Source organism: Prionailurus viverrinus, chromosome B2 (genome assembly GCF_022837055.1).
Source record: "Prionailurus viverrinus isolate Anna chromosome B2, UM_Priviv_1.0, whole genome shotgun sequence".
Lineage (NCBI taxonomy): Eukaryota > Metazoa > Chordata > Mammalia > Carnivora > Felidae > Prionailurus > Prionailurus viverrinus.
Genome location: NC_062565.1, coordinates 112,922,423 through 112,937,153, shown reverse-complemented (window position 1 = coordinate 112,937,153; position 14,731 = coordinate 112,922,423). Strand labels below are relative to the sequence as shown.

Sequence of the window (14,731 nt, the reverse complement as noted above, 5' to 3'; positions counted from 1 at the left end):
TCGGTCTCCCTCTCTCTCTTTGCTCCTCCCCCACTCACACTCTGTCTCTCTCTCACTCAAAAATAAATAAATACTTTACAAATTAAAAAGATAATAAAGGTAGTTGTTATTGGGATTTTTTTAGATGATATTTAAAAATAACTTGTTTTCTTTTGCCTGAGACTACTTAGTTGAAATTATGCTCAGTTGCAGTATATTTAAGTGTCCCAATGGTAAAAATTTGGTTATGTAATAGCATTGTCACATTTGAAGCAATTTTTAATGGATGCTTAAAGGAAAAATTATGAATTATGAGCAAAACACAATATCAAGTTAAATTTATGGTATTTTTCTTGTTTTTTGTCTCTATGTTAGGCTTGAGGGCTAGTGTCCTAATTAATTATAGGAATTGACAGTCGAGATTCAACCAGCCACTACCATACATTTTAGGGTTAAAGATGAATAATTCAGGAAATATTTAGGAAAGGGTTTTTTTTTTTTTTTAAATATTGCAGCTCTAATCAGCAGGTGGAATTTAACAGCACCTGGATTAGGCAGAAACTAATGAGGTAAAAATTGCTTCCTCTCTACATCCAAAATTTTTCTCATTTTCACTAGCTCTTTTTAAAGGGAAAAACCCTTCAGAGTATATTTATTGAGTACCTAGAAGGTACAGCACAGTAGTGGAGAGCATCCCACATGAGAGAAAAAATAAATGCTTATGGATCAGAGATGAATTTATAGGAAAATGTACTCTATTGGCCTACTAGTCAGATAGACTTAAGTGTGTTGCTTGTCACATAATATGCAGATTTTCATGTGCACCTGTACACTCCTATTGCTACTGTTGCTACCCCAGATTCCATCTCAATCAAGGGAATTCCTGCCAGGCACTACTCATTTGCCTTGCACCTCCAGTCCCCCCGCCCCCCCTCCCCAGTATGCCTCACTGCTGACTGATAACTTCTCAAAATAACTTATATCCAAAATTCTATCCAAAATAACTTCCTGGGAGACCATAAAGATCCTATAATACACGGTAGTGGCTCCTGGCTTGAGCAGGCCTGGGTTAGACTGAACACTGGAGTAACTGACCCTGCAGAAACAGGCAGACTGAGAGGCAGATGACCCCGTGACTGACACACAAGGAGCGAAACGTGAACACCCACCTTCACATAACAGCACCAGTGTCTATGGGGAGCCATCACCGTGTGGCATTGCTACATCCTTACAAATGCCTTTGTGAGCTGAAGGGAGTGAAGTTTGCTACTCTGAATTTTAAAAAATTGGCCTAGGGTAAAATCATGATGCTATTTTCTGGATCTTGTGGTATTTGTATTGTTTTTTTTTTAAATTTGTAATTGCCTTTGACTTTCTTTCTCTGTCTAAAATTCTCTGAATGAAAGAGCAGTATGAGGTTATTAAGCATGTAAGTTCAACTGTTTCATAGGGTCAATGCAGAAATTTTTAAATCTTTAGTTATATGTTTCATACATAACAAAAAAATAGTCTAAGTAAACTTTTGTTAGCCAAATATTGTTTGTTGTAGGGTAAAAACAGTAAAACCAAGCAAACTATGTTATTTTGATAAAATTAAATAACTTAAACATCTATTTTTAGATGATGATAATAAACATACTGATTTACTAAATAAAACTTTTTGCTTTTGGTAGAGCTATAATCATAGAATATCCTTATTTAAAAAGATATCAGGGGTGCCTGAGTGGCTCAGTCAGTTAAGCTACTTGGTGAGATCAAGCCCCGCGTCAGGCTCCATGATGGATGTAGAGCCTGCTTAAGATTCTCTCTCCTTCTCTGTCTCTCTTCCTCTCTGCCCCACCCTTACTCTCTCTTTCTCAAAAAAAAAAAAAAAGATATCATATGCAGTTTATATTTTCATTTAAAATTAAAAAAAATTTTTTTAACGTTTATTTATTTTTGAGACAGAGACAGAGCATGAACGGGGGAGGGGCAGAGAGAGAGGGAGACACAGAATCAGAAGCAGGCTCCAGGCTCTGAGCCATCAGTCTAGAGCCCGACGCGGGGCTCGAACTCACGGACCGTGAGATCGTGACCTGAGCTGAAGTCGGATGCGTAACCGACTGAGCCACCCAGGTGCCCCTCATTTAAAATTTTTTTAATAGGCTCATGCCTAGGGTGGAGCCCAGTGTAGGGCTTGAACTCACAACCCTGAGATCAACACCTGAGCCGATATTAAGACTTGGTCATTTAACCAACTGAGCCACCCAGGCACCCCTAAGAAGATATATGCAGTTTAAATTCAACTTGATTTGAGTCAAACATATCTTTCTAGATCTGAGTCCATGACAAAAGTATACCTGATGTGGCATTTCAATGAGAACTAGTCTGTCTGTTATGGTAGCTGATGCCCTGAGTGACACCTTCTATATAATAGTGAAGGAATGACTTAAGTCCTCTTCTTAATAGTAATTAATTTAATTTCTAGAAACTCCTATGGCATTGTTATCAATTATTTTATTGTCAATATTTAACGTAAAATCTTGGATTCAATCACTGGGATGTAGAACCAAAGAGTATGTGTTGACAAAAATTAAAACTAAATTGTTTGCTTATTTATTTTACCTATGAAACCTTTTAACGCTAGATGGCACTAAAAATATAGCATGATAAATTCTGTTTTTACTAGGAGGAAATAGTTATTTTATGACTCCATAAGTTGGTGCAGTGTTTATATTTTTTAAACATTTAAAACAAGCAAGTGCTACCAGTGCACTTGATTTTTGAAATAGGTAATAAAATTACCAAACTATAGAAATACATAATTTGTAATTAAAATTATTCAAAATGCTATTTCAGTGGCCCATAGATTTTGCCTTACTGCAAGCTTTTTCATCAAATGAGGTTTCTCCTGGTATGTTCACTGAGAGGAAGAAATACGTTGCAAATGGAAATAATGAATAGGCTCTTGAACAGTTTGATAAACCGATTAATGATGAGGCATGAATCATATGAACACATTGATAAAAGATTTAAATTATTGACATGTAGTACTTCCTCCAACAAAGATAACATAAACCTAATGAAATGCCACTAAATAAGGACATCAGTGACTGATGATTGACTTGACATCAATCCAAGGAATATTTACAACTTTTCACTGCACACACTTTGAAATAACTTGAAATCTCACAATTTAAAGGTTTTCTTAAATTTGGCAATGGCCTTAAATATTTTTTCATTATCAGTAATATTTTGTGAAGCCAAAGAAATTTTATATACTATTAATAATAAGCAAATTTTGATCAGCTGTGCTAGAAGAAAATCTGAGTTACCTTCCTTGGCATATGGAGCCATGGTCAACAAGTAGCCAGTGGATGGGGGTAGGGGAAGGAGGTGTGTTAGAGAGTAAAGGTGTTCAAGTGTTCCGTAGTTTCTGGATTTGGGATATTTGTAGTATTTGCCTGCTTTTAAAAACTCCTAATTCATTGTCACTTCTTTTCTCATTCCAAATATGTGCTCATTTTTATATGTAATTTTGTATTCTTGTTCCTAAATATGGCTCAAAAAACTGTCAGCTCCAGACTATGAAAGCCTGGATCTACTCTGCTTCAACTCCTTTTAAGTCCCACTAATGGCTTGTTCTTAATTATCTGGCCTCATCTACGGTAAGCCCTTTACCTTGCATTCCTATAAAAAGTAATTTTTCATTTTTATTATATACAGTCTGTCTTTCCTTCCCCCCGCCCCCGTTTGCTTGTTTTTCTTTCACTACCTTTGTTTATGTTGTTGTTTGTTTTTTTAGTGCTCTTGGTGTTAACTTTCAGATTTCTACTTGCCTACATCTATAAGACCTGGTTTGTATGTCATTTCCTTCATGAAAAAGGCTCTGATCTCCCTCCCAAGACTCTACATTTCCTCAAGCCAGTCAAGAGTAATTTGTCCCTCACCTAAAAAAAATGTATCTTTATTTCTTTTGTGATATACTTCCTTGTATACTGTGTACCATATATATTTATGAATATGTGTTATTTTCCCTATTGGGCTCTTAAATTCCTGATGAAAGAATCTAAATCTCACCCATATTTGCATCCCTTATGGTACCTAGCACAGTGATACATATCATACTCAAGCTACAAATATGTATAAAATAAATTAATACATGAACATTATTTGATATGAGGGTCACAGAATATGTTTTTCTATGCTTATTTATTTTAACTCTTAATATTTGGCCTGAGGTGTATGCTTATATTTAAAATAAAACATGCAACAACTAGAGACTATTGGAGAAAATAAAGGAGGGTGTTTTCTTCTATGTTTACAGGAAATCATGGTTCCATTGTAATACAGACAATATTACAAGACTATAGTTTTCTCTTCCAGCACATTTTAAATCTATATCAGGAGCTATCCAACTGCAGCCCTTGGGCTAGATTCAGTAAATTAGATTCTTGGACATAATTCCAGCGTGTATGTTTGGAGGCTTCCCCATACCAGTGAGCAATTCTTGGATGCCAATAGGGAGTCAAGAATTCAAATCAATTCTGACACTAGCTACTAGAAGATATAATCAGATTCCACAGGTAAAAGTCTCAGTCCCACAAGACTGCCCTCCACTTTAGGTGCCAATCACTAGCCCATGTCCTTGCCTGTACTTCTGACCAACTGGTCATAAGTCAGAGGTTTCCATGACCTCCTCCCTGGGTTTAATTAATTTGTGAGGATGGCTCACAGAACTGAGGAAACCCATTTGCTCACTAGATTACAAATTTATTACAAAAGATATTAAAGGATAGGAATCAACAGCCAGATGAAGAGATACATAGGGTGAGATCTTGAACAAAAGAATTTCTCTCCTTATAGAGCTGGAGGCCCAGGACACTTTCACCTGGAATAGTTCTGATTCCCCAACCTCTAAGTGTTCTGAATCCCCTCCTTTTGGATTTTCATGGAGTCTTCATTACATAGGTATTGATAGATTAAATCATTGGCCATTGGTGACTGGTTCGACCTCCAGTCCCTCTTTCCTCCTCAGAAATTGGAGCTTGGGACTGAAAGTTCCAACTCTATTCATGTTTGGTTACTCTGGCGACCACCACCCCCATCCACAGGTGCTTTCCAGAAGTCATTTCGTTAACATAAACCCAGTTGTGTAGAAAAAGCTTGTTATGAATAATAAGACCCTTATTTTACTTTTATGGCTTTGAAGCATTTTCAGGAACTAAGGACAAGAGACCAAGTATTACAACACAAAATGTTTCCATTGCTCTTATCACTCAGGAATTCCAAGGGTGTTGGAAACTATAAGCCAGGAACTGTGAATGAAGACCAGACATGTGTAAGAAATATATGTGTGAATGACCAAATATAAATAATTCTTATAAATCACAATGTCGTATCTAGCCAACTGCCTGTTTTTGTAAATAAGTTTTATTGAGACATAGCTACATCCATTCATTTTTTTGTCATGTCTATGATTGCTTTCAAGCCACAATAGCAGAGTTGAGTAGTTGAAAGAGAGGCTGCATAGTGAGCAAAACCTAAAATCTTTACTATCTGGTCTTTCAATAAAAAGTTTTGCTGGACCATGATCTAAATTTTATTGGCAGATATGTAGCCAGTGACTGGAAAAGAGGGTCCACAAACTTTTCTTTTAAAAAATGAGCAGAGAATCAGAGAACTACTAAAATTTCAGTTTTAGTGCTATCACTTTTTCAGAGTGTTTGATAGGTTAGAGTTCTGTTGGTAGATATAAAACTTATTGGATAGCAGAAATTATTCAACAGAAAGAAAAGAAGGAGGTGGTGTACTTTAGCATTTTTGTTTCTCTTTTTTCAAACTTGGTTTGGAATCAGGTTTAACTTATTTTAATGAAATCAAGATGTAATACCTGAAATAATTCACTGGTTTTTAGTTAGGCCTGTTGCAAAGGAATGAAGTTGCATTATCTCCTCTACAATAGGTGATGTAAGACTAGCCAAACCATTAGTACAATTACTGTAAAATATGCCATTTCCTATAGTGTTAGTAAACTACTGTTTTATAAACTTATAAACGTTATAAACTTATGTGCAAATTGTCAACTTTGAAGGTAAAACAACCAGTTATTTTACTAACAAAATGGTCTTATTCAGGAATAGCAGAAGAATTGCAATTCAGGACAAGCAAACAACAGCAAAAACCGTATAGGCAAGACTGGAGAACAAAGGGAAGAAATGCTTTTTTATAGAAGAAAGGGGAAGGGGTTGTTGAGAGGGGCAGTTATAAGCAAAAAGTCCATTGGTATGAACTGGGAGTTCCAAGTGTAGCAGTGGCTTTTCATTGGCTTAGTTGTGGCCATCTCTAATTGGCTGGGCAAGGAGAAAATCTTCCTTTCTCTGGTGAGAGGACTTCTTCCTAATGGGAATGAAAGATATAATACCTCTCTTCCTCTAAGGTCAGCCAAGGGCTGCAACTAGTGGTTCAGTGTGACCGCTCCCCCTGCTGGCCTCTGGACTCCATTTCTGTTTCACAAAAGAAAGCTGACACCAACTGAAAGACTCCACACTGAATATATACAGTGAAAGAATCTCCACATTGAGCAGTCATCTACAGTGGGCTTTGGTGATGGGAAGGTGGTGTGATGTGGGTTAGGTCAAGTCAAACAGATGTCCCAAGACAGGTCTCAGTAGAAAGCTGTGAGGGGCTGATGCATTCAGGGGATGGAGGGAAGAGTGCTCCAGTCCTGAAGAGGGCTTCTAGATAGTGTACCACGGCATCTTCGTATTGCAGATGTAGTCTAGGATTGACCATGGGCCAGATAACTAAAGAGAATTATGGGAAAGATCTCTAAAGATGAAGCAGTCAAGGAACTGGAAGACAGCAGAATATGCCATCCCAAAATATGCTATTTGGGCATACTGATTATTTTGAATTAAAGTTACTTAAGAAATAGTCAATGCAAGAATGACACTGTGACCCTCCTATGTCCCTCTGAAAGCAGAAAATAAATCTATCATGTGAAAGGTACCTTCCCTGTACCAGGAAAGTACAAGATATGTTTATCACCAGAGATAGTAAATTTAGGGCTGAGGAAGGTCTATAAACAAACCTTGTTACTTCTTGACTAATTTACTATTCCATGCACAAATCCTTTGTCTTGTCAATTCTTCAGAAATTTATTATTCTTTTTCTTAAAGATATAAAATCTGCTGCTTCGGCTGCTTCTTTGAGTCCCTTATTATTATTATATTTTTATTTTTGAGAGGGAGGGAGAGAGAGAGAGAGAAAGAGAGAATCTTAAGCAGGCTCCATGCTGAGCATGGATTGTGACTTGAGCCTAAATCAAGAGTTAAATGTTCAACCAACTGAGCCACCAGGTGCCCCTGAGGCCCTTATTTTTTATGGGGTTCCAGTATGAATGAAATTAATTGTATTATCTTCCTGTTAATCTGTCTTATGTCAGTTTAATTATTTTTAAAACGATTTTTAAGTAATCTCTGCACCCAAGGTGGGGTTCAAACCTATTCCGGAGATCAAGAGTCACATGCTCCACTGGCTGAGTCTATCCAGTTAGCACCATGCCAACTTAATTATTTAGCCAGACAAATAATCTAGAAGGGAGGATGGGAAAAGTTATCCACCCCTACAGAACCAAGAGGACAGTGGATTGGAGTAATTTTTAACACTGTTGTTTAAGTCATTAAAGATGAGGTCAAGAAGAAGGAAATGTCAGGAGGAAGACTATGAGCTAGGTGCCAGTGTTTCTTATTGGTTTCCTGACTTTTAAGGGGATAATAATTATTCCTCTACATCACATTTACCTCAGGACTGGGATGTGGCTACATGTCTCCCTATTTCCCAGGAAGTGTTGCTTTGCAGACCTTGATTTCTCCAACTCCAGCTCCAGGTTTGTGCTAACCTGATAGGCTCACATCAACTCATCACTGATGACCTCTGCTCAACTACTACAGGCTCTGGATCATGATATTCTTTTTTTTTTTTTTTTCAACGTTTATTTATTTTTTGGGACAGAGAGAGACAGAGCATGAACGGGGGAGGGGCAGAGAGAGAGGGAGACACAGAATCGGAAACAGGCTCCAGGCTCTGAGCCATCAGCCCAGAGCCTGACACGTGGCTCGAACTCACGGACCGCGAGATCATGACCTGGCTGAAGTCGGACGCTTAACCGACTGCGCCACCCAGGCGCCCCTGGATCATGATATTCTTTAACACAAAGTCGTCAGGGCATCCTCAGTAACTGAAACTTCCATGTGAGCATCCCATCAAATAACCTAGTACTTGGGTTTATCTCCAATTCCCTCTCCATCCCACTCTACGTTAGCCACCCATTTTACTATGGCCATATAAATGCAGAAGTGACAAATAATTGATGGGCAGTGATACAAAGCCATCTGAGATTAAATAATGTGAGTTTTTAGTGGTTAGATACTGGATTTTTTTTCTTTTTTAATATCTTCAGCACTATTTCACAAGAAGTAGTAGAGAAAAGGTTTTGCTCTATAAGAGTGGAATTTAGGCCTGCTAAATAATTCTAGGTACAGCTGATGATCTGGGAGCCCATGACAAGGGAATGAAGAGAGCTCAAAAAGTAATTAATAGGGAGAAAACAGAAGTGTTAGTGGGCTAGAGATCCCTCTGAGGTCAAAGGCTGTATAACAGTCTTAGGTATGAGAGGACAGTAATGACATGAGAGTGTAGTCAGAACGGACAACTGAAATTTAATGTTTTGAGATGGAGCAGGCCCTGGTTATGACTCAGTATAGGAGGTAGTCTGAGAATAGCTGGAGTTGAAATAGAGGTGACGGCTCTACTCAGGGTGGAGTCATCTATTTGGGTATTGGATGTATAAAAAGAGTGATGGTTGCTTGCTTGCTACTAGGAACGCCCTGAGACTTGTAGAGAAGAAGGCGTGCAGTGTGGCAGTGAGAGGTCTCTGTCCTAAGAAAACTCATAAAAAACCTGCAAGCTAATCTTTCTTAATATTTTAAGAAATGAATTCTTTAAAAAGGCTGTTAAATTGGTTGCTCTTTCCTTCTACAACTCTTGAAAATTTTATAAAACTTCAATTTAGCATTTAGTTATATAAATTTCTGAGCAACTTAAAATTGTTTCTTATAATTTAAGTTTTGTCTCCTTTGAGATATATACTCTTTGATGCTGGGAAATTTTATATTTTTACCCCTAAAGATGATATTTTTGTTTCTCTGGTATCTTCCATAATGATAAGCCTGAAGAAGGATATAGAGTAGGAATACGAGGAATACATTGCTTTCTAGTGATTCCAATTTTATGTTTTTATGATTTCTGCACGTATATTTTAAAATAATTGTTGGAGTTGACTTTAGCCTCTAGGGGACTATTGACCTAATTAAAGTTTTCTTGGTAAGCTTCACTTTGTCATGAAGTTTAGGGAAGTGAATGGATTTACTTGGAGACCTGTCATTGTGCTTTTGCCAATCCACGGACAATACTTCATTCATATTTACCTTCTCTAAGAAGGCATTCCTGACAACATTCACCTACTGTTGATTGTTCCTTTTCCCTGGTTGCATTTATCCCCTTGTAGTCACCTCACATAAAAATCACATATTTTAATTTTCTATTTATAAATATATTTTTGATTTTTTTTCCTTTGGACTACAAGTTGTGGGGATGTCTCTTGATTCTTCCTCTTAAACTTTGGTATAAATAGCAAATAATTTATGTTGGAATTTGTAGCAACATGAAAAATAATGGAATTCTCATTATACACTCTTTCATTTTATAAATATGGAAACGGATACATAGAATAGGTAAGTGATTCAAAGACTTATTCATGAACACACGGCTTGTTAGTGTGTCATCTCATTTGCACAGTGTATATTTGAAGACATTCCCAAGGACAGTGTATATTTGAGGACATCTAAACTCTGTCAGAACTAGTCCTCAAGCAAAAGGTGGAGGGGTTAGGGTACATTGCAGCAAGTTGATGAGTAGAAGCAAAAAGATCAACTCAGAGAAGCTGAATCAGAAGAGACCCAGATGGAATACACGAAATGAAAGTGGGGCTATAGTGCAATGGACCAACTCTACACTCTGAGAGCTAACCTTGGCAGGAGAATAACACAACTAGTATACATCATCAGACTGGGAATCAGGGATCAAGATTGGATTCCAAGAAAGCTTAGTGGGAGCATGACCTTCCTAGTGCAGAACAGAGAAACTGAGGGTCTCCAAAGTTAGTGAAGTGAGAAACCAGGGTGATGGATACATCATCTATATGGATGTTGATGTCTTTAAGAATAAGGGTGGAGTTGGGCTAGAGAGAGATACTGAGGTCAACACTAAAAGATGGAGAGAGACTAAGAGATAATCAGGTAATAAGGAAGAGTGATGTATGGTAAAGTCTATCTGATGTGCACTTCAGATGATCAGGTTTGAAATAAGAATGATGAAGGAAGGAATGGAAGTGTTATTAGTGAGAAAGAAAGGCACACCCCACCAGTATGCCCTGTGAAATGTAAGGTATGGAAAAGAAAGCACCTTCACATGTGAAAGGAGAGACTTCAGAGATGTTTAAAAAGAAGTGGTTCTTAAAATGTGGTCCTTGGAGAAGTGGCTTTGTAAAAACCTGTGAAAACACATGGGTTGTATCCTCACCTACTGAATCAGAATCTGTGATTCTAGGACACTATTTCAACAAGCAATCTGGGTCATTTTTTTTTTTTTTTCACCAGTAAGTCTTCTTTTATTTATTGTATTTTGACAGGGAAATAGAGGAGAAAGGAAAAGGGTTATCATGTGTTGCAAAATGACAGCAAACAGGAAAGGCAGTACTTGGAACAGCAAAACCAACCATCAAATAAACACTCCCCGGTAATGAGATTATCAAAGCCCAAGGGTGCTCAGTCTCCTGAAGTTCAGAAATGAGAGAAAGGGATCAGGGAAAGAACAGACAGTGACACTCTTTACACCTTCGTTCTCTCCCTCCCCATAAATTCAAGATTTCACACAAAGCTTTGGTTTCCAGCAGTAAATATGGAATCATATTTGTCCGTCTCCCATTAAACAATCTAATGGCCATTTTGACATGTTTCTTGCACCTGCACAAACGTTCCTGAGTAACTTGGATAGGCAATTATCTTCTCTTCCTTGGTCTCCTGATTCTACTTTCTACTCAGAAAGCCCTCTCATTGCTTCTCTCTACTCAAGGATTAGAGATTAAAGGAAGATCAATCCATCCAAATACAGCAGGATAAATGTTTGGCATGAATCACATCAAGTAATGGTCTTGACCATAAGGGATGGATTGTTCTTGGTTGTTTTTCAGGATTTTTACATAAATCATTTAAGAGTTGTGAAGACATCCCACAAGTAGAATGGATATGGTGATGGGTATGCGGGCTTTTGTGGGAAGGGAGAGAAAGAAGTATGGTAAGAGTCAAGTTTTTAGGCCCAAAGGTCTGGTTAAGAAAGGGAAATAGGGGAAGGGGAACACAAAAGAAAGGATGGTTCAAGACCCCCACTTTGAGAAGAGGGTCCCCCTGTTTAAGTTTTAGATCCTTTTGCCTGGTGCAGAAACTTTTGTCAAAGATTCTTGGACTATTTTTCTCTCAATACAAAAAGAAGTTTTTCAGCAGTAAAACTCCAAAGGAACATGGGGAAAGACCAACACATTACATTTACACAAAGCAGGCCATTAGCAATTACAAATGAGTAATTTGTGAAGTCCTACAAAGCCCAGACAAATACAGTAACTACCGGGGGTCAACAGTTGGGGAAGACAAGAACCCAGGATCTGTCACACATCATCCAATGCATTCTCTTGCATTTGCCCCATTTCAACACAGTGAGGCAGGCTTGGAGTGATCTTACAGCATGCAAATGAAACCCCTTTTTCTCTTTTAGCTACCATAAACACTATTAATCACTGCTGCAGGGAACACGCTGGATCCAGGCACCAAAAGAAGACATTGTTTATGAGTTCTCTGGAAGCCATGGAAGAAGAGCCCAAAAGTTTTAAAGGTTAAGGATTTTAGTCCTTACTTCATATATACATCCCTGGGCAGCACCAGATGGGAGTAGAGGTATTGCTCTTAAAATTTATCTTTACTAACTTACATTTTATATGATAACAAATACCTATACCCTGTTGTGCAAGAGAGGCATGGTCCAATCCAGTGAATGGTGTATCTGGTATGTAAAGCCAGGGCTGTGCCCTGGGATAGAGGTCTGGAAAAAACAAACAAACAAACAAACAAAAAAACCACAAACATTTATCACATGTTAGACAACCCTCCCTTAATCTTGGCTTCTTCTAGATGCCTTTCACCTGGCCCAGCCTCTTCTAACCTCTCTGATTCACCTTTTCCTGTTCAGACCAATTTCCAGTCTTGGAGTAGAAGGAAATAAAATCATAGGACAAATCACTTAAAATCTAGTCTCCTAGGGAACATTCAAGGTGGAGGGGTTTCAGGAAAACACTATGGCAGAAAAGCCAGCTTTAATTGGCAAAAGTGAAGTAGTTCAGTAGGCTATGCACTCCAAATAGTTGTTCTCCATGGTGATAAAACAACAAAAAGTTTTCCTGCTGTTGCTCACTTACCCCTGGGCTTGCTCATGTACCTGGGAACACAGTGTAGGAATGAGGGCTTTAGACTAAAATGCACAAAAATGCATACTCAGAATATTTATATTAAGAAAAAATTAAAAATGCACAAGATATGCCATTTGCATACAGCTAATATAGTTGGCATCCTGAGAAAAGAGAGCCCAAGGTGCCATTATCCAAGAGAGAAAATAAATGAAATCGTGTTGCCCCAGAATAGGCAATACAGGTAAGAGGCAGCTTAGGGGCAGCGGGTCTGCAGCTGGTCCCTCAACCACCCTTTTTGCCTATCATCACAACCCATTTCTTGGGACAGTTCCTGGTACCCTTTCCCAGAGTGGGTTATGGGGAGATAAGACATGGATAAACCCTACCTTACCCCTGAGAGGTTCCCTCCCATGGAATGTAGTGGCTGGTGGGTAGACCGATCAATCTGGTCTCATATTTAATTTTTTCAATCTGACATGAAAAATGTTATTACATATTTTTCTTTACAAAGAAAACAATTTCTTTATCGAGGCCACTTTCAAAAGCTGCAGATTCTAGGGGCAGAGACTGTTAAATAAGCATACAGGCTCTAGAGGAATTTCCCCCAGAGCCCTCCCATGCATGGTTGGGGTTCCTTTGCCTCACTCCCCCCATCCCCACCTCCAAAAGAAGGGGTGATAATGTGGACTTGGCCTGAAAAGCTGGGCAGTGCCAGCTCCCTACCCTATCCCCATCTTCTTCACTCTGCTGATTGAGGCCCTCTTCTAGAAATTTCCTGATGGCCAAAGGACAGTCCCCACCCACTGTGGCTCTTAGGAACAAGGCTGGGCTGTGGATCTCTTCTTCCTCCCCAAAGTAGGCTGGCTTTCCCTGTGAGCAGGAGGCCTATGGGCCCTTCTGTGGATACCAGGCCACCACGGGACTGATGCTTTGGCAGAAGGGGCACTTCTGGGCCCAGAAGGGCCGCCTACATTCCTTGGCCTGATAGTGTAGACCTTCATAGTACTAGTAGCATCTTCCTTTGATAATCCTTCTATGTTCCTCCTTTTGGTTGTCTCTCACTCCCAGTACAGGATACCCCACCAGGGCCTGTGACATGGAGAGATTCCAGCTTCTCCGGGGCTTTAAAAGGTCAACTCCACTGCCTCTCCCTCCTTCAGGGCCTGGAAACCCTTCCTGAGCGGCTGACTGTGGAACCCAAAGACATCCAGTTGAGGGCCTTGTGTGGATCTCCACTTGAGAGCCTTGAGTGAATCTCGAGCTGTTGGTCATGGTGAGGAAGCCAAGCCTGCGCACACGGTGACCACATACAGATGTTTGCAGCATCTGCGGCTGTGACTCCTCTGCGCCAGGTCCTCCTCCTCCAGGGCTTTCTCCCTGCGCCTTGGCACGGCCACCTGCAAACCACTTGCTGGACACAGAGCACATGGTAAGTGGCTGAGCCTGCGGTCCCGGGCCCTCGAGCGGGCGGCTGCTGGCCCTTGAGAAGGCTACCGGCAAAGGATGGCAAGAAAAGTGGCTGCTGCAGCTTCTCCAGCACCCCCACGTGGTGCAGACCCTCAGCATCTGCTTTCTGAGGGCGGGAGGTGCATGGGAAGAATCCCAGGAACAACTGTTAGAGGCGACATGTCTGAAATAATTTAAATGAGAATAAAATGGCACTTCTCTGTGAATAACACTTTATTCAAGATCCAGTCATAATTGTAGATCTACTGTCTCCACCTGGGTCTAACTGCAGTAGGTTGGATGGAACTTACTGCTTTTACTACCTGAAGAAACACATGCAATTTAGTTCCTCGGAGTTTAATTTTTCAGGTGTCTAACATGAAAATGAATGTATTTTTCCTAAAACCCGAGCCTCCATCATCTACATCCTTTAGGACTAAGTAGTTAACACATGTGTGGGTCAAGCCTTCCAGCATGATACAACTAGAACCAGGACAGGGGTTTCTCATTCTTCAGTTATTTTGAAAGACAATACAATAAAAAAGAAAGAAGATCTTTGCATAATTGCAAGCTATTTTGGTCTGTGCCTCTCTCTGTCTGTAGTAGGCTTAGAGGAGAGAGACAAGATAGGATAGAAGAAAACAATGAGAGCAAAATGAGTTTTGCATTTTCTGCATTTGACTGCACTGTTCTACTACTTGACAATACCAGATTATAAACAATTTGTAAGTTGTTTCACCATAGAAG

The 14,731-nt window shown here is 39.4% G+C and overlaps 1 long non-coding RNA gene across 2 annotated transcripts in view; it reads left to right on the top strand.

Moving 5' to 3' along the window:
* LOC125165959 (uncharacterized) overlaps positions 1-14,159 on the top strand; it is a 91,211-nt gene extending 77,052 nt beyond the window's left edge. The window contains exons 2-3 of one of the 2 annotated variants that reach the window (XR_007152272.1): positions 11,851-12,029; positions 13,699-14,159. This is a non-coding gene — a long non-coding RNA (uncharacterized LOC125165959). Of the gene's footprint in view, positions 1-11,850; positions 12,030-13,611 lie in introns of both variants that reach the window. The other variant, XR_007152273.1, reaches the window with a different exon arrangement.
* The last annotated feature ends 572 nt before the right edge of the window (positions 14,160-14,731 follow it).